Source organism: Balaenoptera physalus (assembly GCF_965194825.1).
Source record: "Balaenoptera physalus genome assembly, chromosome: 5".
Lineage (NCBI taxonomy): Eukaryota > Metazoa > Chordata > Mammalia > Artiodactyla > Balaenopteridae > Balaenoptera > Balaenoptera physalus.
The window spans coordinates 138561425-138583881 of NC_138884.1; the positions used below are offsets into that span (position 1 = coordinate 138561425).

The window sequence follows — 22457 nt, forward strand, 5'->3', positions numbered from 1 at the left end:
GATATACAGCAATTCTCCTTCTCTTGGGGTTCGTTTACTTTCCAGACTATTGTTCACTCATATACCTAAGTAAGACCCCAAGGGGTAGTTCCTTCACCGGTGTTACAAATGCACAGAACTTGAACATACTAGGCTCAGGCACAGACATTTGCAGCATAAGTTGCTTATTCTTTTCTTGATCAATGCTATTAACCTTCAAGCACCCTGAAGACAGACTTTGGGATCTTTTCTTCAAAATGGGTGAGACTACCTCATTCACTTGAGAATGCTGAATTCCTGGCTGCCAGGTCACCGGGCCCACTGTCTGCTGTGGGAGGTGGCAGGGCTCCTGCACCTGGTAACAGTGAGAGATGTCAGTCTTTTTTCCTTTACTGTAATCGGTGCTGCCTGTTTACTGGCAAAATAAAGGAGAAAGAATCAGAATCACTGTTTTTTTTCTCTTTGGATCAATGAAATATTATCTAAATCAATGAAAACTTTCTATGCTTCTGGGCTTCCCTGGTGGCGCAGTGGTTAAGAGCCCACCTGCCAATGCAGGGGACACGGGTTCGAGCCCTAGTCTGGGAAGATCCCGCAAGCCGCGGAGCAACTAAGCCCGTGCGCCACAACTACTGAGCCTGTGCTCTAGAGCCCGCAAGCCACAACTACTGAGCCCACGTGCCACAACTACTGAAACCTGCACGCCCAGAGCCTGTGCTCTGCAACAAGAGAAGCCACCGCAGTGAGAAGCCCGTTCACCAGAATGATGCGCAGCCCCTGCTCACTGCAACGAGAGAAAGCCCACGCGCAGCAACAAAGGCCGAGCGCAGTCAAAAATAAATAAATAATAAATAAATTTATTAAAAAAAAAAAACTTTCTATGCTTCAAATGGGCCTATATGCTTACAAAAGACAGGAGGTAGGAAGGGATTTATATTATCAGTCTAAATATGTGGTGCACAATGATAACCTCTGTATGGGGGCTAATGCAACATTGGTAGGAGGACTGGAGAACTAACGGACTCATCTGGTTACACTGTTGAGTGATTTACGTCTTCAGCCTGCCTTTAAAGAAGAAAGAACCGCAGCACAGAAAAATAAATGCCATTCTGTGTTTGTGAGAAAGCAAAACCATGGAGTATACAAAGGATGATATCTAATATACTGTCAAAAAAGGTAGCAAGTATACCAGAATGAAGGATACTACAGCTGGCATTGGTACTGTTGACTATCATACTTTGAGTATGATCTTTTTTTATTTTTGTTTTTATGTGTTTGAAGTCCTAAAGCCTATTATAAGCAGGAGCACCAAAGAGGAAGAGTAGGTTTTGTAACATTTTCAATGTCCTTTTACTTGATGAAAGGGAGGACTGTAGAATTTTAAATGTGGGAAGTATTTGTTTTCATTTTTTAATAATTTACGTATTAATTACATACATTTAGATTTTATTGTTATTTTCAATATAACAATATTTTTTGATATTAGCTTTCTTTCTAGACTGTGACATTGTTCGTCATTCATTGAAATATGCTTATGGGACTAGCTTCATTTGCTCAACATGGCATCTGTGAAACTCATTCCTATTGTGTGGTGCTCTACTCCATTCTTTCCTCATTGCTATATAGTATTCCCTTGTACAACTATATAATAATTTATTTATCTACTCTTCTTTTGATGGGCATTTGAATTACTTACAATTTCAGGATACTGTGAATACAGCTATTACAAATATTTGTGTAAATATCTTCTTTGCACACATGCACTTATTTCTGTTGTGTATATTCCTATGAGTAGAATTGCTGGATGTAACGCATATACGTTTAACTTTAGTGGATAATGACAAATGCTTTTCCAAAGTAGTAAAATTGATTTACATTCACATTTACATTCATTCCTCTACTTTTATGATTGTTTTTGTTGGAATAGTTAGGCTAATATAATCTCTTCCGTTATGGCCTGTGATGGTGACTTGGCATGTTTTGAAGGGCTTTGAACAAGGGCCTGATAGTAATTTTATTACTGATTTGATGTTATAACCAGGTTCCTTGATTTTGAATTAGGTGGAGATATGATATATATTAAAATACCAAAGTTTATTGGAAATATAAACTTCACACAAATTTGGGGGAATTTCCAAATGAAGAGGGAAAACATATTTCACAATTGTAAAGTCCTGTATTATATCAAGAAACCAAAAAGGGCAAAAAAGGGAGATATTGGTGAAGAGATTTATTTGGAGAGAGACCCTTTACTGAATGAATCTGATCTCTTCCTCTTGGAGGCTGTTAGATGGAGTGTTACTCTATATCTAAAGTAGGCATCACTAATATTATAATAACATTCAGCATGTTATCATATTTTTCCTAATATTAGTCAAGTTATTTTGAAGTCTGTGGCTGATAGCTCCAGCTTCTGGAACACTTGCAGATCTTTTTTAAAACTTTAGTTTTTATTTTGTTCCTATGTCTTTTTTTAAACTTTTTATTTTATATTGGAGTATAGTTGATTAACGATGTTGTGTTAGTTTCGGGTGTATACCAAAGTGATTCAGTTATACATATACATGTATCTATTCTTTTTCAAATTCTTTTCCCATTTAGGTTGTTACATAATATTGAGCAGAGTTCCCTGTGCTATACAGTAGGTCTTTGTTATCTGTTTTAAATATAGCAGTTTGTACATGTCAATCCCAAACTCCCTAACTATCCCTATGTCTTTCTTAAAATAAACTTTTCTTTTTGTTTTAGAATAGTTTTAGATTTACAGAAAAGTTGTGAAGATAGTACAGAGAGTTCCCATTTATTGCCACACCCAGTTTCCCCTGTTATTAACATTTTACATTAATATGGTTCATTTGTCACACAGAGTGATCAATATTCATGCATTATTATTAATAAAAGTACATATTTTGTTCAGATTTTTTTAGTTTTTAACTAATGTCCTCTTTTTTCTGTTCCAGGATACATTTAGTTTATATTTAGTTGTCAGATCACCTTAGGCTTCTCCTTTTCCCAAACTGTTCTTGTTTTTGATGATCTTTTGAAGAATACTGGTCAGGTATATTGAGAATTTTACTGTATTGGAATTTGTCTGTTGTTTTCTCATGGTTACACTGGAGTTATAGTTTTTTGGGGGGGAAAGAACACATCAGTAAGGTACCATTCTCATTACATCATATCAAGGGTATATGCCACCAACATGACTTATCACTGTTGATGTTAATCTTGATCACCTTATTGAAGACATCATTGACAAATTTCACCAATGTAAAGTTATGTTTTTTCTCCCTTTCTGTACTGTATTCTTTGGAACGCAGTCACTTTGTTCAGCCCATCCTTAAGGTTGGGGAATTAATTGTAGTCTACCTCTTTAAGGACAAAGTATCTACATAGATTATTTGGAATTCTTCTACATAGGGGATTTGTCTATTCCCTTGTTTATTTATTAAGTTAATCATTATTTTACTATTTATTTATTGCCTAAATTGTTCCAGATTTGGCCATTGGGCACTCTTTCAGTTTGCTCCTGTGTTCCTTTGAGATGCCCCAGCCCCTCTTTCCTTTCTTTTATGCACTTCCTTACTCTCTGACAGTATAGGAAGCTCCAAGCTTCTCTTGTATATTTCCTAACAAAGTCCTGGAATTGGTCATGTCTCTAAGGAGTCCTGGTTTCTTTAATTGGTATTAAAAAGCAAAATCTGGATGTTGGGCCTGCTGATTGCTAGTGGGCTGTGGTTGCTTCTAGGCCCACTCAGCAGATAGAAGAAGGAAATATGTTTGTATGCTAACCCGTGCCCTATGTCCTATTTCTTTCTATGCTTAGTAATTTTTGATCAATTACTGGACATTCTATAATAAAAAATGTAGAATACCTGAGTGATATGTTCTTCCAACATAGGAGATATTTTAAAATAATACTAATAAGTATATATTATTTTCTTTAACTAGCAGGCAGATTAGGGGAATATCATCTTAATCCAATTAGGGATTGGATAGATTCAAGATCAGATTTCATTCTTCATGAGGCTTGGTCTAACTTTGATCTTCCCCTACAAATAGAGTCCCAATGAGAGCCAGGGGCATATGTGGCCCCTCTTCATTGGTGGAACCTGAACTTGTCTGCTTAACACCGTGAGACTGCCAAGGCTCACTTAGCTTCTCAGCCACTTTCTTAGTTGCTGCCCTCTGCTTAGTTTGTACTTCTTGGAAATTGGCAGGTAATTCAAGTGGAGAACTATAATAGGTCACATTCACTTCTTTGGGTTCCTGTTACTCCGAGATCTTGTCCCCTCAGGTCCAGGCAGCTTTCGTAGCCCTAAAATCCAATTATTGTTTTTCAAGCCCTATAAACTTATAAAACCGCTGCTTGGCTACTACTTTCCCTTGGGAACTCTTCTTGGGGTCTTTCTTATTCTTGTCCCATGCTGCTTTAAAAAGGGGACATTTCTCTAATAATTAGTGATGTTGAGCATCTTTTCATGTGTTTGTTGGCCATCTGTATGTCTTCTTTGGAGAAATTTCTGTTTAGGTCTTCTGCCCATTTTTTGATTCGGTTATTGTTTTTTTGATATTGAGCTGCATGAGCTCTTCGTATATTTTGGAGATTAATCCTTGGGCAGTGGCTTCGTTTGCAAATATTTTCTCCCATTCTGAGGGTTGTCTTTTCATCCTGTTCATGGTTTCCTTTGCTGTGCAAAAGCTTTTAAGTTTCATTAGGTCCCATTTGTTTATTTTTGTTTTCATTTTCATTACTCTAGGAGTCGGGTCAAAAAAGATCATACTGCTACTTATGTCAAAGAGTGTTCTGCCTATGTTTTCCTCTAAGAGCTTTATAGTGTCTGACCTTACATTTAGGTCTTTAACCACTTTGAGTTTATTTTTGTGTATGGTGTTAGGGAGTGTTCTAATTTCATTCTTTTACATGTAGCTGTCCAGTTTTCCCAACACCACTTATTGAAGAGGCTGTCTTTTCTCCATTGTATATTCTTGCCTCCTTTGTCAAAGATTAGGTGACCATGGGTACATGGGTTTATTTCTGGTCTTTCTATCCTGTTCCATTGGTATCACCATACAGCAGTCAGAATGGCCATCATCAAAAAATCTACAAACAATAAATGCTGGAGAGGGTGTTCAGAAAAGGGAACCCTCTTACACTGTTGGTGGGAATGTAAATTGATACAGCCACTATGGAGAACAGTATGGAGGTTCCTTAAAAAACTAAAAATAGTAATACCATATGATCCAGCAGTCCCAGTACTGGGCATATACCTTGAGAAAACCATAATTCAAAAAGAGTCATGTGCCACATGCAGTGGGTGAGAATCTGCCTGCTAATGCAGGGAACACGGGTTCGAGCCCTGGTCTGGGAAGATCCCACATGCCGCGGAGCAACTAGGCCCGTGAGCCACTACTGAGCCTGCGCATCTGGAGCCTGTGCTCCACAACAAGAGAGGCTGCGATAGTGAGAGGCCCGCGCACCGCGATGAAGAGTGGCCCCCGCTTGCCACAACTAGAGAAAGCCCTCGCACAGAAACGAAGACCCAACACAGCCAAAAATAAATAAATAAATTAAAAAAAAAAAAAAGAGTCATGTGCCACAATGTTCACTGCAGCACTGTTTGCAATAACCAGGACATGGAAGCAACCTAAGTGTCCATTGACAGATGAATGGATAAAGAAGATGTGGTACATATATACAATGGAATATTACTCAGCCATAGGAAGGAACGAAATTGTGCCATTTGCAGAGATGTGGATGGACCCAGAGACTGTCATACAGAGTGAAGTAAGTCAGAAAGAGAAAAACAAATACCGTATATTAACGTATGTATGTGGAATCTAGAAAAATGGTATAGATGAACTTATTCGCAAGGCAGAAATAGAGACACAGACGTAGAGAACAAACACATGGATACCAAGAGGGGAAGGGGAAGTGGGGTGGATTGGGAGACTGGGATTGACATATATACACTGTTATGTATAAAATAGATAACTAATGAGATCCAACTGTATGGCACAGGGAACTCGTCTCAGTGCTCTGTGGTGACCTAAATGGGAAAGAAATCCAATGAAAAGGGGATATATGTGTACATGAGGCTGATTCACTTTGCTGTACAGCAGATACTAACACAACATTGTAAAGCAACTATCCTCCAATTAAAAATAAAAACGGGGACAAATGCCTTGAGGAAAAATATGGTGTAGGATGTCATGATCACCTCGTTGAGTTTCCCTTGTCATCACAATCTTGGCCACTCAAGTCCTGGCACTGGTAGCTGTCTGATACCTTCAAACACACACACTCACTCACACACACACACACACACAAAATCCCTTTTTTTTTTTTTTTTTTAACTTAATCTTGGTGGGAAATTTGGTCTGTTGCATATCAAAGCCGAAAGGGGAAGTTTCAGAATCTTTTCTTGATAATGATATAATACTTGATCTTGGGAAACTGAGGAATCTCTTTGTTACTTAAAATAAAAAAAGCTGGACCAGAAATCTTGAATCCTTTATTCCTTTGGCAAAGTAAAGATCATCTGAAAAAGAATGCATTTAATCTCAAATCTCATGATTAATACATGAATATCAATTTTAGTTATATGTTCTGAATATAGTGTTAGTAATTGAATTCTTTTATAGATAATCACAATGATATCCTAATGATTAAGCTATTTAAAAATTTTTTTTGTTAAGAATACTTGATAAGAACTCTTCTTTTTTTGCTAAGTAAATGAACATGTTATATATTTTTAGTAATACTTAATCGAATGTTGAACAATCTACTTGAAACAGTGCCATGGCCTCAGATTCCCCTAGAAGTAACTAATATTTTCATTAATAAAAGAGCTGATATGTCACATTATTATCTCTGGGTTGTGGAATCAAGTAAAGATTAGCCTCACCTGACATTCAAGAAAATAAACTCTATATGCAATTTTAGCTAGAAAGGCTAAATGAAATGTCAGTCAGTTATTAGAGAATTTCAGGACTTGGTTGATTTTGAATGCTTCAGTACAGTAAATAACACTTAGACTGAACTTTCCGAATGGCAGCATTTTGCAGAACATAACTTAAATCTTTGTAATGGCTCTGGGAGTTCAGTGATGATATCATTCTCAGGTCGATGAACATGAGTGATTGTAGTAGTGAGATAATTTTCTTTTAGTTAGTATCTTTTACTCTGTTATTTAAAAAAAAGAACATATATCTTGAGTATTATGTATATATATATTTTGTAGCTTATGTTGGCTTTAAGATTTTGAGAATCTATATACACATTTGTATATAATCCTTTTGAATTTTTTCATCAACGTAACATGTATTTGGAATTCTTACATTGCTTATGTTAAAAGTAAATTTTCCTATTGAAATATACATAAAAATGTGGAGAAAATTGAGTAATAAAGAAAATAATAATTAAATGTAATGTACTACCAACTTAGTCTCTAATTCTCATTCCCTTTTACTGCATCAATGAATGGCTTTAGGACTATCATGTTGTAACTTTCCAAAGATAATTTGGCTTACGCCAATTTCAATGAAAATTCATAAACTCCCTATGCTTTCTCATATTTATTCTTACATATTCTTTCCTGAGGTCTTATTATATGTAAACAGAAAATCGCTCTTACCTACCTAACCTTACACACATGAAAATAGAATCAAAGTTATGAAGAAATTAGTGCCAAGATACTCTAATATTCTGTTCCTGTGGATCACAGGAGACTTGCCCAGTATTATTGTGGGATGCACTAAGTGTAGATTTTTGTATCCTAATTTTTTTCCTCTGCTTATATTTAACAAATTAAAGAACAGCAGGATCTTATTTTGTCACATAATTATTTTCTTTCATTCACTGCAAATATAATAATCAATTTTTTCCATTTTTAAAAATCAACAGTATATATTATAATTAGTGTTATGATCAGCAAGGCATAATCATTATTAGAAAGCACTCAAATGCTTGGACATCTCTTACACCAGTAAATAATAGTGTATCATCTGTTAAATTATAAAAAAATATAAGACCACATTTAATAAATGGATCTAATCTCATTAATTGTATTTATTTATCAATAAGAGCTGTTTGCTTATTTAAAGTCTTAAGCAAATCCAACAATATAAAATTTTAGCGTTCAAGCTTGTGTCTTTTTCCTTCTCCTGATCTTCTGGTTATCCAATGCTCCTCAGAGCACACTTTAGATAGAAGTAATACCATGCATATTTTATCTTAGAATCAGTGTTTAAAATGCATCCCATTATAACAATAGAAAATAGATACTCATTTCTCTGCTTGACTTTGAGCTCCTTGAAAGGCAGAGTCTATCAACATCCTAATAAATGTTTTATGCTTATCACCTAGAAGATTGACTGGCATATGTACTTTTTTCTGTAGATGCATACATAAAAGTTATATACTCAGATTTTACAGGACAAAGAGGTTGTAGAGGTCATCTAGTAAGAATTAAGAATTCTCTAATCAAAAATAGGTACAATCCAAGACTGTAGAAGTTTATTGATAGTTATCCTAGATATTTTGGGTTTTATCCAGAACTCTTTTCTGACTATGAAATTGCATTTTCAATATGATGGACATCCTTTACATACTTTCATGATGGTACATATGGGTTTTTGGAAGCTGAGCAATCTTTTGGCATATTTACACATAAAATCATGCACCAATCACAACCGCATCAGTAGCTCAAATTTACTGCTTTTCCACTACTTAGTAGAGATACAAAGTTTTTTTTCCGTCAACTTCTCATTAATTTTTTGTTGTTTGCTTGTTCTTATGTGTCTCTTCAGAATGCAGTGTGGAGTTGAAGTTCATTTCTTTGCTCTGCTTAGTTCTCCTATCAGGGATAGATTTTCTTGACATATGTTTGGCACTTGGTGTACATTTTCTGTATGGTGTCTAGCACACATGGTTCTACAATTGGGAAATTATTCTCTGTAACCCAGGTAGTATTGTACAGAATGATTTCGTCAATATTGATTTAAGCAGTTGATGGTTGCACTGCAGAGGGAAAGTCATTCAGTTGTATCAAAGGGCTTTCAGTAAAAAGCAATTGGTTAAGCCTGTACTAAATGACATCTTCAAAAGATGTCTTGAGCAATAAACTTAAATTTAATTCTAAAGTTTCCTCTGCATAATTGCATTGTGTCTTTTCATTTAATTAAGACATTTTTAAAGAAAACAAAAATGGTTTAGCTATGGGTGCTTGCTAAGCACCAAATTCACTAAGAAATGCTTTTTTCTAGGAACATAAATTTTCTCAGCTGGCATGTGAATTTGGTGGCTATAATAGTAGTCAGCTTTCTTAGAGAAATAGCATAGCAGTCTGCTCTTGGGTTCCTATTTTAGGGACAGTTTAGAATAGTCACTTGCTACAGTTTTCTTATAGAAAAAAAATCTTTATATTCTGAAAGCCTGCTTCAGTTTTATAATTTAGAAATATTCAAATTAAATAGTTTGAAACTATTGTTTCAGCCATGAGTTTCAGGGGCTCTAAGTTAACCGAAATCTGTGAATTTTAATATACACCAAATTTGGGCAGCTGTCAGCACATGGCAAAAGTTCCTCATTGCCTCTTGTTTATTATCACCTCGAGTGACATTACCTGAGCGGTCTCTCCTTTCCCCACTGCTCCCAGTGGCCCTTAACTTGCCCTGGTTTGTCTTTTCTTCCATTACACATTACATTTTAACCTGATTTTATTTACTCATTATGATTATAATTTATTGTCTATGTTTCCCACTGAAATATAAGCTCTATGAAAGCAGGATTTCTTGTACATTTAATTCAGTCATGTACCCTAAATGCATAGAACAGGGTCTTCCACAACATGGAAGACATTTGATGAATACCTTTGAACAAATGAATCTGTTCCTTCATGCAAGTGTGAATAATGATGGTATTCTTTCCAAGAAAATTATTTTTTAAGCAACAAATATGTGGATATCTGTACACTATTTCTGAGAAAGAAATGATAATTAAAGATATACTTACTCTAGAAGAATTGACTAAGATGATTACTAAATTAAAAAAAATAATAATAATGTGGTTCAAAAAGAAAGCTTCAAAGTCAAGAGAGTTTCTAATTTCTTCTGACAGAGCATCAGGAAAAGTGTTATGCTGCGGCACTCACATCCAGCCCTGAGGTGAAAGCAATATTGTCAGATTTGTTTAGTAGGGCTCTTTCTTTATCACCAGTTTCTGTGTGAGGTTTAGTAAGCCCCAGAGTCCTTGGTCCTCTTCTTGAGGGTAATGATTGTCTCCCAGACTAGTTTTGTATGGCCAGTACACAATTGTGGTTGTGAAATCTTCTTTTTGTTTATTTTTTCATTTATTAAAACAGACATGACATTTTACCTTTAGGTCATTGGATATTTAAATATCGTGATGCCAATTAATATGAATCTTCCCTGTTGTTAGTCAAACTCTTAGATTTCTTAAGCACGTTTGTAAGATTTGTTTAAAAGGGCTATATGTCTCTAATTTATATCTATATATACTATTTATATATACATTACGTATGTATATATTATATATACATATATTTTTTAAATATCATATATAAATATGTACTATTTATGAAAATGCATCATCTATAAAATATATATATTTGTATAACTATACCATGTGTATTTATAAAATGGAGTAATAATAAGACAGAGGGGGAGAGATGGAGAAAGAGAGAAATCGGAGACCACAATCTGTCCTTTAAAAAGTACCTTTCCTGGGGGTCCGAGAGCTATTCTCATGGAGAACCACATGCCAGACAAACAAGCACCGTAGAGCTTTGTGGTAAGGTCAGTTGGACCACATGGAGGACTGTTTATCCATGTTAGAAACAAGCTAGGGCTTAGAACAAAAGTAGGCTGAATAATTTGATTGATGTTAGCTCTCTCGCTAAGCTTGCAACCTAAAATAACATGGATCCTGTGGCTCTAGTAGGAAAGAAAGGCAGTAAAAGTGTACAGAGAAGAGTGAAGCAAGAGCATAAGAGACCCAGTAGACCAGCAGGAGCTCCTCCGTGTCCAGAGCCTCTCGCCCAAGCACTCTTGCCTCGGCATTTCCCGAGCAGGGTGCAGTCCAGCTGTCCAGCTGACTGCGAGCAGGGTGCAGTCCAGCTGTCCAGCTGACTGCCCCCAGGTACGTGGGAGAGACAGCGACAGAGGGAGGAAATAAGTGAGGTGACACAGAGCGAAGAGTGTGCTTTCATGAAGGAGCAATCGTCTGCAGCCCTGCTTATGTCTCCACGCCCTAGGGAATAGGAAGGTCAAACCATAACCATCATTCTATAGGCTCCGAACCCTAATCTATGTCCTTGAACCTGACAGATAAGGAGCGATCTTTCTCCTCAAAGGTAAAGTGAAGGGGGCAGCAGAATAAGGTGGCAAAGAAGTCCCGTTTTATTGGAGCCCGTTATCAACAATAAAAATTGAAAAAAAAAAAAAGAATATGTAATAGAGTTCCAAGTTAAAAGATAAAATATTGGGAGGAAAGTTGATGTTAAATCTTCAAAGGGAGAAGCCTCGGAGGAAATAAATAAGAGACTGAAAGTCAAACAGCAAAGTCTTTAGTTTTTAGGCAAAAACAAAATTTCATTTACATTGTAATTAAGCACAGAAATATTTTATATCTTTCTCATGTTACAAAAATGAATTTTATAATAGGAAGCAGCATATCTTTATACGTTAACAGAGTATGTTTTCGTTTATGTTGAAGAAAACAATTACTTTACAAATGAGTCTATTAATCTGCATACTTCCAGACCTCATTTGGCTGAGTGCAGAGAAAACTTATGGCTTTAAAAATACAGTGGGAGGAACATGGGCACTGGAGGACCACCCTTTCTGACTCTTGCTTTTTCTTTCGTGCTCTTTCATCTGCTGCTCCTTTCTGCTCTTCTTGTTCTTGAAATGGCAGCATCTGAATGTAGATTGTGGCCCTAGTGTAAATACACATTTTATAACACATTATTATAAAATTTCTTCAAATTATCGTGGCTTTAGATTCCACATATTAGCAATATCATATGAAAATGAACTTATTTACCAAAGAGAAATAGACTCACAGACATAGAAAACAAACTTATGGTTACCAAAGGGGAGGGGGAGGGAGGGATAAATTAGGAGTTTAGGATTAAATTATACACAGTACTATATATATAAAATAGATAACTAACAAGGACCTACTGTATAGCACAGGGAACTATACTCAATATCTTGTAATAAACTATAATGGAAGAGAATGTAAAAAAAGTAGGTATACATATATATGTGTGTGTGTGTATATATATATATATATATATATACACACATTGTATATAACGGAATCACTTTGCTGTACACTTGAAACTAACACTATATTGTAAATCAACTATATTTCAATAAAAATTTTAAAAATATTGTGGCTTTAACCCATATGTGCTAACACATATGAACAAGTGACTCATTATATATTATCTAATGTTTTTAGGCCTTAGCCTTATGTTTCTTTTCTTAACATTAAGCAGGTTTTGTCAGATATTTTGCATATTGGGAAACAATATTTCAGTAGACATTGTGTGTAGTTTGTGCACATTGTCTTCAATGTTTTATTCATTTTTGATAACTCATTAAACTGGATCCATTTCTTATCAATTGTTTATATAAACTGAAAAGAAGTTGGAATATGGAATTCGCTTCTTTAGTGAAGTGTACAAATAATGTTCTATTGACTTGAAAAAGTATGTACCTCTTTAAATACATCATTTTATTATCAGAAATTAAATCATGGATATTGGGAATTAAGGTTCAGTTTTTCCTTATCTACTATATTGAATGAGAAATAATAATTCAAAATATATGCAGTGAAAATGTATATTCGTTGCTCATGAACATGTTTGGTTACTTCTTCTGGGGCTTATTTTATCTTCAGTGTGTGTGATAAAATTGTTTTCCTTTAAATATGCTTCCATTTCTAATGGAGGAGGGATAATTTTCACATTGCCCTTCTGGGTTAAGTTCTGATATAAAGGGTAGAGAAATGTTATCCAGGGAAACTTAATATCTGGAAAGCATATTTTTAAGACTGATCTTCAGAAGGGAGAAGAGAGCATTGTTAAAAAATTTTAGATTTTATATTGTTATGTTGATTCTGATTCACATATAAGGTATCTGTGGCAGGCAGCCTCTAAAATGCCCCTATCAATCTCCACCTTCTGGTATTCGTGGCCTTGTGTAATCCCCTCCCCTTGAGAAACGCTTCTAACCAATAGAATACAGCAACATTGAATTGTTACTTCTGTTACTACATTACAAAAGATGGTACGTTCCATCTTGCCAGCTGAATCTTTCTATTCCCTCCTTGAATGCTTTGATGTAATAAGCTATCATTTTGGAGAACCTCATGTGGCAAGAATCTGAGGATGGTCTCTGGTCAACAGATTGCAAGGAACTGAGGCTCTCTGTCCAACAACCCATGAGGAACTGTGTCCCGCCAAGAACTATGTGAACTTGGAAGAGAACCTTTCCCCAGTCCAAACTTAAGATGATTACAGCCCAGAAACATTTTGACTATACCCTGTGAATACCCTGCAGTAAAATATCCAAGTAAGCTTTGCCTGGAGTCCTGATGCACAAAAATTGTTGTTTTAAGCTATTATGTTTTGGGGTAATTTGTTAGGTAATTATAGATAATTAATATACTGAGATATAAATTTTTCTTTATTTTGCCTGCAAGGTATATGAGATAACAGAATACTATAGTTTATATAAAATCATTTTATGGAGGGATTAACCAAGATGGCGGAGTAGAAGGACGTGCTCTCACTCCCTCTTGCGAGAGCACCAGAATCAAAACTGGCTGCTGGACAATCATTGACAGGAAGAACCTGGACTTCACCAAGGAGGATACCCCACATCCAAGGACAGAGGAGAAGCCACAGTGAGACGGTAGGAGGGGCGCAATCAGAGTAAAATCAAATCCCATAACTGCTGGGTGGGTGACTCACAGACTGGCGAACATTTATACCACAGAAGTCCACCCACTGGAGTGAAGGTTCTGAGCCCCACGTCAGGCTTCCCAACCTGGGGGTCCGGCTACGGGAGAAGGAATTCCTAGAGAATCAGACTTTGAAGCCTAGTGGGAATTGATTGCAGGACTTTGACAGGACTGGGGGAAACGGAGACCCCACTCTTGGAGGGCACACACAAAGTAATGTGTGCATCGGGACCCAGGGGAAGGAGCAGTGACCCTGGGGGAGACTGAACCAGACCTACCTGCTGGTGTTGGGGGGTCTCCTGCAGAGGCGAGTGGTGGCTCTGTTTCACCGGGGGGATAAGGACACTGGCAGCCGAGGTTCTGGGAAGTTCTCCTTGCCGTGAGCCCTCCCAGAGTCTGCCATTAACCCCACCAAAGAGCACGGGTAGGCTCCAGTGTTGGGTTGCCTCAGGCAAAACAACCAACAGGGAGGGAACCCAGCCCCACCCATCAACAGTCAAGTGGATTAAGGTTTTACTGAGCTCTGACGCCACAGCAACAGGGAGGGAACCCAGCCCCACCCATCAACAGTCAAGTGGATTAAGGTTTTACTGAGCTCTGACCGCCACAGCAACAGTCAGCTCTACCCACCACCAGAGCCTCCCATCAAGCCTCTTAGATAGCCTCAACCACCAGAGGGCAGAGAGCAGAAGCAAGAAAAACTACAATCCTGCAGCCTGCGGACCAAAAACCACAGTTACAGAAAGATAGAGAAGATGAAAAGGCAGAGGGCTATATACCAGATGAAGGAACAAGAAAAAACCCCAGAAAAACAACTAAATGAAGTGGAGATAGGCAACCTTCCAGAGAAAGAATTCAGAATAATGATAGTGAAGATGATCCAGGACCTCGGAATAAGAATGGAGGCAAAGATTGAGAAGATGCAAGAAATGATTAACAAAGACCTAGAAGAATTAAAGAACAAACAAACAGAGATGACCAATACAATAACTGAAATGAAAACTACACTAGAAGGAATCAATAGCAGAATAACTGAGGCAGAAGAACGGATAAGTGACCTGGAAGACAGAATGGTGGAATTCACTGCTGCGGAACAGACTAAAGAAAAAAGAATGAAAAGAAATGAAGACAGCCTAAGAGACCTCTGGGACAACATTAAACGCAACAACATTCGCATTATAGGGGTCCCAGAAGGAGAAGAGAGAGAGAAAGGATCAGAGAAAATATTTGAAGAGATTATAGTCGAAAACTTCCCTAACATGGGAAAGGAGATAGCCACCCAAGTCCAGGAAGCGCAGAGAGTCCCATACAGAATAAACCCAAGGAGAAACACGCCGAGACACATAGTAATCAAAGTGGCAAAAATTAAAGACAAAGAAAAATTATTGAAAGCAGCAAGGGAAAAACGACAAATAACATACAAGGGAACTCCCATAAGGTTAACAGCTGATTTCTCAGCAGAAACTCTGCAAGCCAGAAGGGAGTGGCATGATATACTTAAAGTGATGAAAGGGAAGAACCTACAACCAAGATTACTCTACCCGGCAAGGATCTCATTTAGATTTGATGGAGAAATCAAAAGCTTTACAGACAAGCAAAAGCTAAGAGAATTCAGCACCACCAAACCAGCTCTACAACAAATGCTAAAGGAACTTCTCTAAGTGGGAAACACAAGAGAAGAAAAGGACCTACAAAAACAAACCCAAAACAATTAAGAAAATGGTCATAGGAACATACATATCGATAATTACCTTAAACGTGAATGGATTAAACGCCCCAACCAAAAGACATAGACTGGCTGAATGGATACAAAAACAGGACCCATATATATGCTGTCTACAAGAGACCCACTTTAGACCTAGGGACACATACAGACTGAAAGTTAGGGGATGGAAAAAGATATTCCATGCAAATGGAAATCAAAAGAAAGCTGGAGTAGCTATACTCATACCAGATAAAATAGACTTTAAAATAAAGAATGTTACAAGAGACAAGGAAGGATACTACATAATGATCCAGGGATCAATCCAAGAAGAAGATATAACAATTATAAATATATATGCACCCAACATAGGAGCACCTCAATACATAAGGCAACTGCTAACAGCTATAAAAGAGGAAATCGACAGTAACACAATAATAGTGGGGGACTTTAACACTTCACTTACACCAATGGACAGATCATCCAAAATGAAAATAAATAAGGAAACAGAAGCTTTAAATGACACAATAGACCAGATAGATTTAATTGATATATATAGGACATTCCATCCAAAAACAGCAGATTACACATTCTTCTCAAGTGCGCACAGAACATTCTCCAGGATAGATCACATCTTGGGTCACAAATCAAGCCTCAGTAAATTTAAGAAAATTGAAATCATACCAAGCATCTTTTCTGACCACAACGCTATGAGATTAGAAATGAATTACAGGGAAAAAAACGTAAAAAAGACAAACACATGGAGGCTAAACAATACGTTACTAAATAACCAAAAGATCACTGAAGAAATCAAAGAGGAAATAAAAAAATACCTAGAGACAAATGACAATGAAAACACGACGACCCAAAACCTATGGGATGCAGCAAAAGCGGTTCTAAGAGGGAAGTTTATAGCTATACAAGCCTACCTAAAAAAACAAGAAAAATCTCAAGTAAACAATCTAACCTTACACCTAAAGAAACTAGAGAAAGAAGAACAAACAAAACCCAAAGTTAGCAGAAGGAAAGAAATCATAAAGATCAGAGCAGAAATAAATGAGATAGAAACAAAGAAAACAATAGCAAAGATCAATAAAACTAAAAGTTGGTTCTTTGAGAAGATAAACAAAATTGATAAGCCATTAGCCAGACTCATCAAGAAAAAGAGGGAGAGGACTCAAATCAATAAAATCAGAAATGAAAAAGGAGAAGTTACAACAGACACTGCAGAAATACAAAACATCCTAAGAGACTACTATAAGCAACTTTATGCCAATAAAATGGACAACCTGGAAGAAATGGACAAATTCTTAGAAAGGTATAACCTTCCAAGACTGAACCAGGAAAAAACAGAAATTATGAACAGACCAATCACAAGTAATGAAATTGAAACTGTGATTAAAAATCTTCCAACAAACAAAAGTCCAGGACCAGATGGCTTCACAGGTGAATTCTATCAAACATTTAGAGAAGAGCTAACACCCATCCTTCTCAAACTCTTCCAAAAAATTGCAGAGGAAGGAACACTCCCAAACTCATTCTATGAGGCCACCATCACCCTGATACCAAAACCAGACAAAGACACTACAAAAAAAGAAAATTACAGACCAATATCACTGATGAATATAGATGCAAAAATCCTCAACAAAATACTAGCAAGCAGAATCCAACAACACATTAAAAGGATCATACACCACGATCAAGTGGGATTTATCCCAGGGATGCAAGGATTCTTCAATATACGCAAATCAATCAATGTGATACACCATATTAACAAACTGAAGAATAAAAACCATATGATCATCTCAATAGATGCAGAAAAAGCTTTTGACAAAATTCAACACCCATTTATGATAAAAACTCTCCAGAAAGTGGGCATAGAGGGAACCTACCTCAACATAATAAAGGCCATATATGACAAACCCACAGCAAACATCATTCTCAATGGTGAAAAACTGAAAGCATTTCCTCTAAGATCAGGAACGAGACAAGGATGTCCACTCTCACCACTATTATTCAACATAGTTCTGGAAGTCCTAGCCACGGCAATCAGAGAAGAAAAAGAAATAAAAGGAATACAAATTGGAAAAGAGGAAGTAAAACTGTCACTGTTTGCAGATGACATGATACTATACATAGAGAATCCTAAAACTGCCACCAGAAAACTGCTAGAGCTAATTAATGAATATGGTAAAGTTGCAGGATACAAAATTAATGCACAGAAATCTCTTGCATTCCTATACACTAATGATGAAAAATCTGAAAGAGAAATTATGGGAACACTCCCATTTACCATTGCAACAAAAAGAATAAAATACCTAGGAATAAACCTACCTAGGGAGACAAAAGACCTGTATGCAGAAAACTATAAGACACTGATGAAAGAAATTAAAGATGATACCAACAGATGGAGAGATATACCATGTTCTTGGATTGGAAGAATCAACATTGTGAAAATGAGTATACTACCCAAAGCAATCTACAGATTCAATGCAATCCCTATCAAATTACCAATGGCATTTTTTACGGAGCTAGAACAAATCATCTTAAAATTTGTATGGAGACACAAAAGACCCCGAATAGCCAAAGCAGTCTTGAGGCAAAAAAATGGAGCTGGAGGAATCAGACTCCCTGACTTCAGACTATACTACAAAGCTACAGTAATCAAGACAATATGGTACTGGCACAAAAACAGAAACATAGATCAATGGAACAAGATAGAAAGCCCAGAGATTAACCCACGCACCTATGGTCAACTAATCTATGACAAAGGAGGCAAAGATATACAATGGAGAAAAGACAGTCTCTTCAATAAGTGGTGCTGGGAAAACTGGACAGCTACATGTAAAAGAATGAAATTAGAATACTCCCTAACACCATACACAAAAATAAACTCAAAATGGATTAGAGACCTAAATATAAGACTGGACACTATAACACTCTTAGAGGAAAACATAGGAAGAACACTCTTTGACATAAATCACAGCAAGATCTTTTTTGATCCACCTCCTAGAGTAATGGAAATAAAAACAAAAATAAACAAGTGGGACCTCATGAAACTTCAAAGCTTTTGCACAGCAAAGGAAACCATAAACAAGACGAAAAGACAACCCTCAGAATGGGAGAAAATATTTGCAAATGAATCAACGGACAAAGGATTAATTTCCAAAATATATAAACAGCTCATTCAGCTCAATATCAAAGAAACAAACACCCCAATCCAAAAATGGGCAGAAGACCTAAATAGACATTTCTCCAAAGAAGACATACAGACGGCCATGAAGCACATGAAAAGCTGCTCAACATCACTAATTATTAGAGAAATGCAAATCAAAACTACAATGAGGTATCACCTCACTCCTGTTAGAATGAGGATCATCAGAAAATCTACAAACAACAAATGCTGGAGAGGGTGTGGAGAAAAGGGAACCCTCTTGCACTGTTGGTGGGAATGTAAATTGATACAGCCACTCTGGAGAACAATATGGAGGTTCCTTAAAAAACTAAAAATAGAATTACCATATGACCCAGCAATCCCACTACTGGGCATATACCCAGAGAAAACCGTAATTCAAAAAGACACATGCACCCGAATGTTCATTGCAGCACTATTTACAATAGCCAGGTCATGGAAGCAACCTAAATGCCCATCAACAGACAAATGGATAAAGAAGTTGTGGTACATATATACAATGGAATATTACTCAGCCATAAAAAGGAACGAAATTGAGTCATTTGTTGAGACGTGGATGGATCTAGAGACTGTCATACAGAGTGAAGTAAGTCAGAAAGAGAAAAACAAATATCATATATTAATGCATGTATGTGGAACCTAGAAAAATGGTACAGATGAGCCGGTTTGCAGGGCAGAAGTTGAGACACAGATGTAGAGAATGGACATATGGACACCAAGGGGGGAAAACTGCGGTGAGGTGGGGATGGTGGTGTGCTGAATTGGGCGATTGGGATTGACATGTATACACTGATATGTATAAAATTGATGCCTAATAAGAACCTGCAGTATAAAAAAACAAACAAAACAACTAATACTAAACTTTCATTGGGTTATTTGTATGGAAATATGTTAATATAAATGTTTCAGACATTACATGAAATTCCTAAAAATCTTATATTTGTATTTGTATGGAAATATGTATGGAAATATGTTAATATAAATGTTTCAGACATTACATGAAATTTCTAAAAATCTTATATTTGTATTTGTATGGAAATATGTATGGAAATATGTTAATATAAATGTTTCAGACATTACATGAAATTTCTAAAAATCTTATATGTTCTGGTATAATGTTATAAGTAATAATCCTAGTTATTACTTTAAAATGTATATCTTAGAAATAACTAATTTTCTTGTCAACTGCATTATTATGAACTTTCATCAAATCTTTTACCGTGGTCATTTTTAAGTCTTTTGTCATTTACAGACAGTTCTGGGTGTACTCTGATGATTTTGCAAATATGTTCCTATAAAAGGGTTTCATCTTCAAGAAATTCATGGAAAAGACTCTGACAAGTACAGGTTTCTGGTAACTGACTGTACTGCTGAACTGAATGAATAAGCATTTTCAGAACTCTGATGAAAAACTGATGAACTCATAAAAGTGCTAACAAAAGATCAAGATGAAAAAAAACAATTAATTACATGGGACTGAGTGAACTGATGAGGATGAGTATAATTTTTGTGACTTTCTGTCTGAATTAAAAAAAAAAAAATCCCACAAGGACTCAGAGGCAAAGAATATACAAATCAATTTTCACTGCAAAGTAAAGGAGCTGTTACAGTGGAGGATTACTGGACTGAATGTCAATATTATGACATAGTATGAGTGTGTTTCATGTTTGGTAATTGCAATCATTGTTGTTTTTGTTGTGGTCATCCATGTACAATGCTTGGTGTCAGTCTATTTATCTCTTGTAAAAATAAAATACAGTGTGTGTGTGTGAAAAACAAAAACAAAAACAAACAAAAAAAAATACTGATGTATAATATTCTGTAGAATAAGAGACCATTTATTTTTTTTAAAAAAAAAAAAAAAAAATCATTTTATGGAATCTATAATAAATGGAAAGATAAACATGGATGTTTATGATGCTTAAATAACACAATTCCATGCTTAGCATGTGTTATTTTTATGCACGTGCTCATGTTTTAATGTAATTTGTCTTATTTTAGAATGTGTCATTATATATGACAACTGAAGTATGCATATTATTTTAGAATAATCCCATCTTATCTATATTTACTAAAAGTTGTTTTTTAGTGCATAATATTTGAGGAAACAGCTATTATAAATCTCATATTTTATAAAGTCTTAATTTCAAAATTCATACCATATGGTTTAAGAAAGAATTAGCATGGATTAATGGCTAACTTCCAAAATAAACTGAAGATCAATTTATTTTAAGGTAATATCACTTCTTCTACTTAAGAATGTTTTGCTTAGTTCCAAGGTGATTCACGCATATCCTGAACACAAATTTGAAGATTTGAAATCATTGTCATGACATGTGATGAATCCAGACATGTGTTTGCTGTTTTGCTGAAACAGAAGAAACAGCATATATAGCAATGGTATTTAAAATGCACAGCTTACATTTGACTCTGTGTGACAACCAAGTGACAATGATGGATCCAAATGCAGTCCTGACTTAGAGCATCAATTAGGGAAATGGCAAAGCCTTTCCAACATTATAAATTACTCTGTGGCTGCCAGTAACCAAAGCTCTCACTCCCAGTAATTTTGTGTGATTACAGTTTGGACAAAAGATAGCTGATGAGGGTGAAGCCTTGTAGTTATGAAGCTAAGAAACATTTCTCATTAGATATATGACGTGAGCATGATCCCAGCAGCTTCTATGACTCTATAACACACGTATTCAAACAAGTCACACATTTAAGCTACATTTTGTTATGTCTTTAAATGACAGCAATAGTATTTTTTGAATTATTAATATCCAAGTTGTTAACATTCACATAGCAAGTTATTTTCTATGAAAAGACATACATGCATGTCTTGATTATCAGTTACTTCAGTTACTGACTATGTCAAATGAATCATTTTCTATTTATTGCAAGATTAGCTACCCCTTAAGAATGTCTTAGAATATAGTGTCAGTACTGTACTCTGTTAGCTTTAGATTTTTGGGGAAAAATGCACAGCTCACAATTTATTTTGTGTGACAAGTAAGTGGCAGTTCCTTATGATTTAATTTGTAAAGCACTTTATGTTCCTTTACAATCCTTCCTGAATTGGTGTAAAGGAGCTCAGACTTCATACCTCTCACATAGACCTGTCTTTGGATGCGACCGCTCCCTGAGGGTGGTGTGGCTTTGGATGAGGGAGCCTTTTTCAGCCAAGGGCAATGACCAGGAGCTTGTACTCAGCTGCTAGTGGTCAGCCGTTAACACTAATACTATCTGGGAAGATGAGTGCTTTTGTCCAGTAGGACAGTTCGGGGCATGCATGGCTGTGTCTGCTACTAGAGGGTTGGTAGATTCTACTGTATATTGATTAAAAAATGGGAGTTTTTAGCCATATCGTTCTAACTTTCAGTGAGCAAATATTTTATATCTTGCAAAATCTAACACATTTTCTCGAAGATGATGTTAATGAGAAGACTAAAAACAATAATTACTTATGCCCCTGCCCAGACTTTCTACCTCCTGGTCCTCTTCTCTTACTCCTTAATTTACAAATCTGCACGTAAGTCATCATTGAGCTACCCCTTTGGAGGTCTCGTACTGAGCCTACTTCACTTATT

General features: G+C 36.1%; 1 long non-coding RNA gene across 1 annotated transcript in view; it reads right to left on the reverse strand.

Annotated features, from left to right (window-relative positions):
* The window catches only part of LOC309661015, a 283293-nt gene extending 262629 nt beyond the window's left edge, over window positions 1-20664 (reverse strand). Inside the window, exon 1 of the long non-coding RNA XR_014263793.1 lies at window positions 20494-20664. This is a non-coding gene — a long non-coding RNA (uncharacterized lncRNA). The remainder of the gene's footprint in view (window positions 1-20493) is intronic.
* Window positions 20665-22457: the final 1793 nt, after the last annotated feature.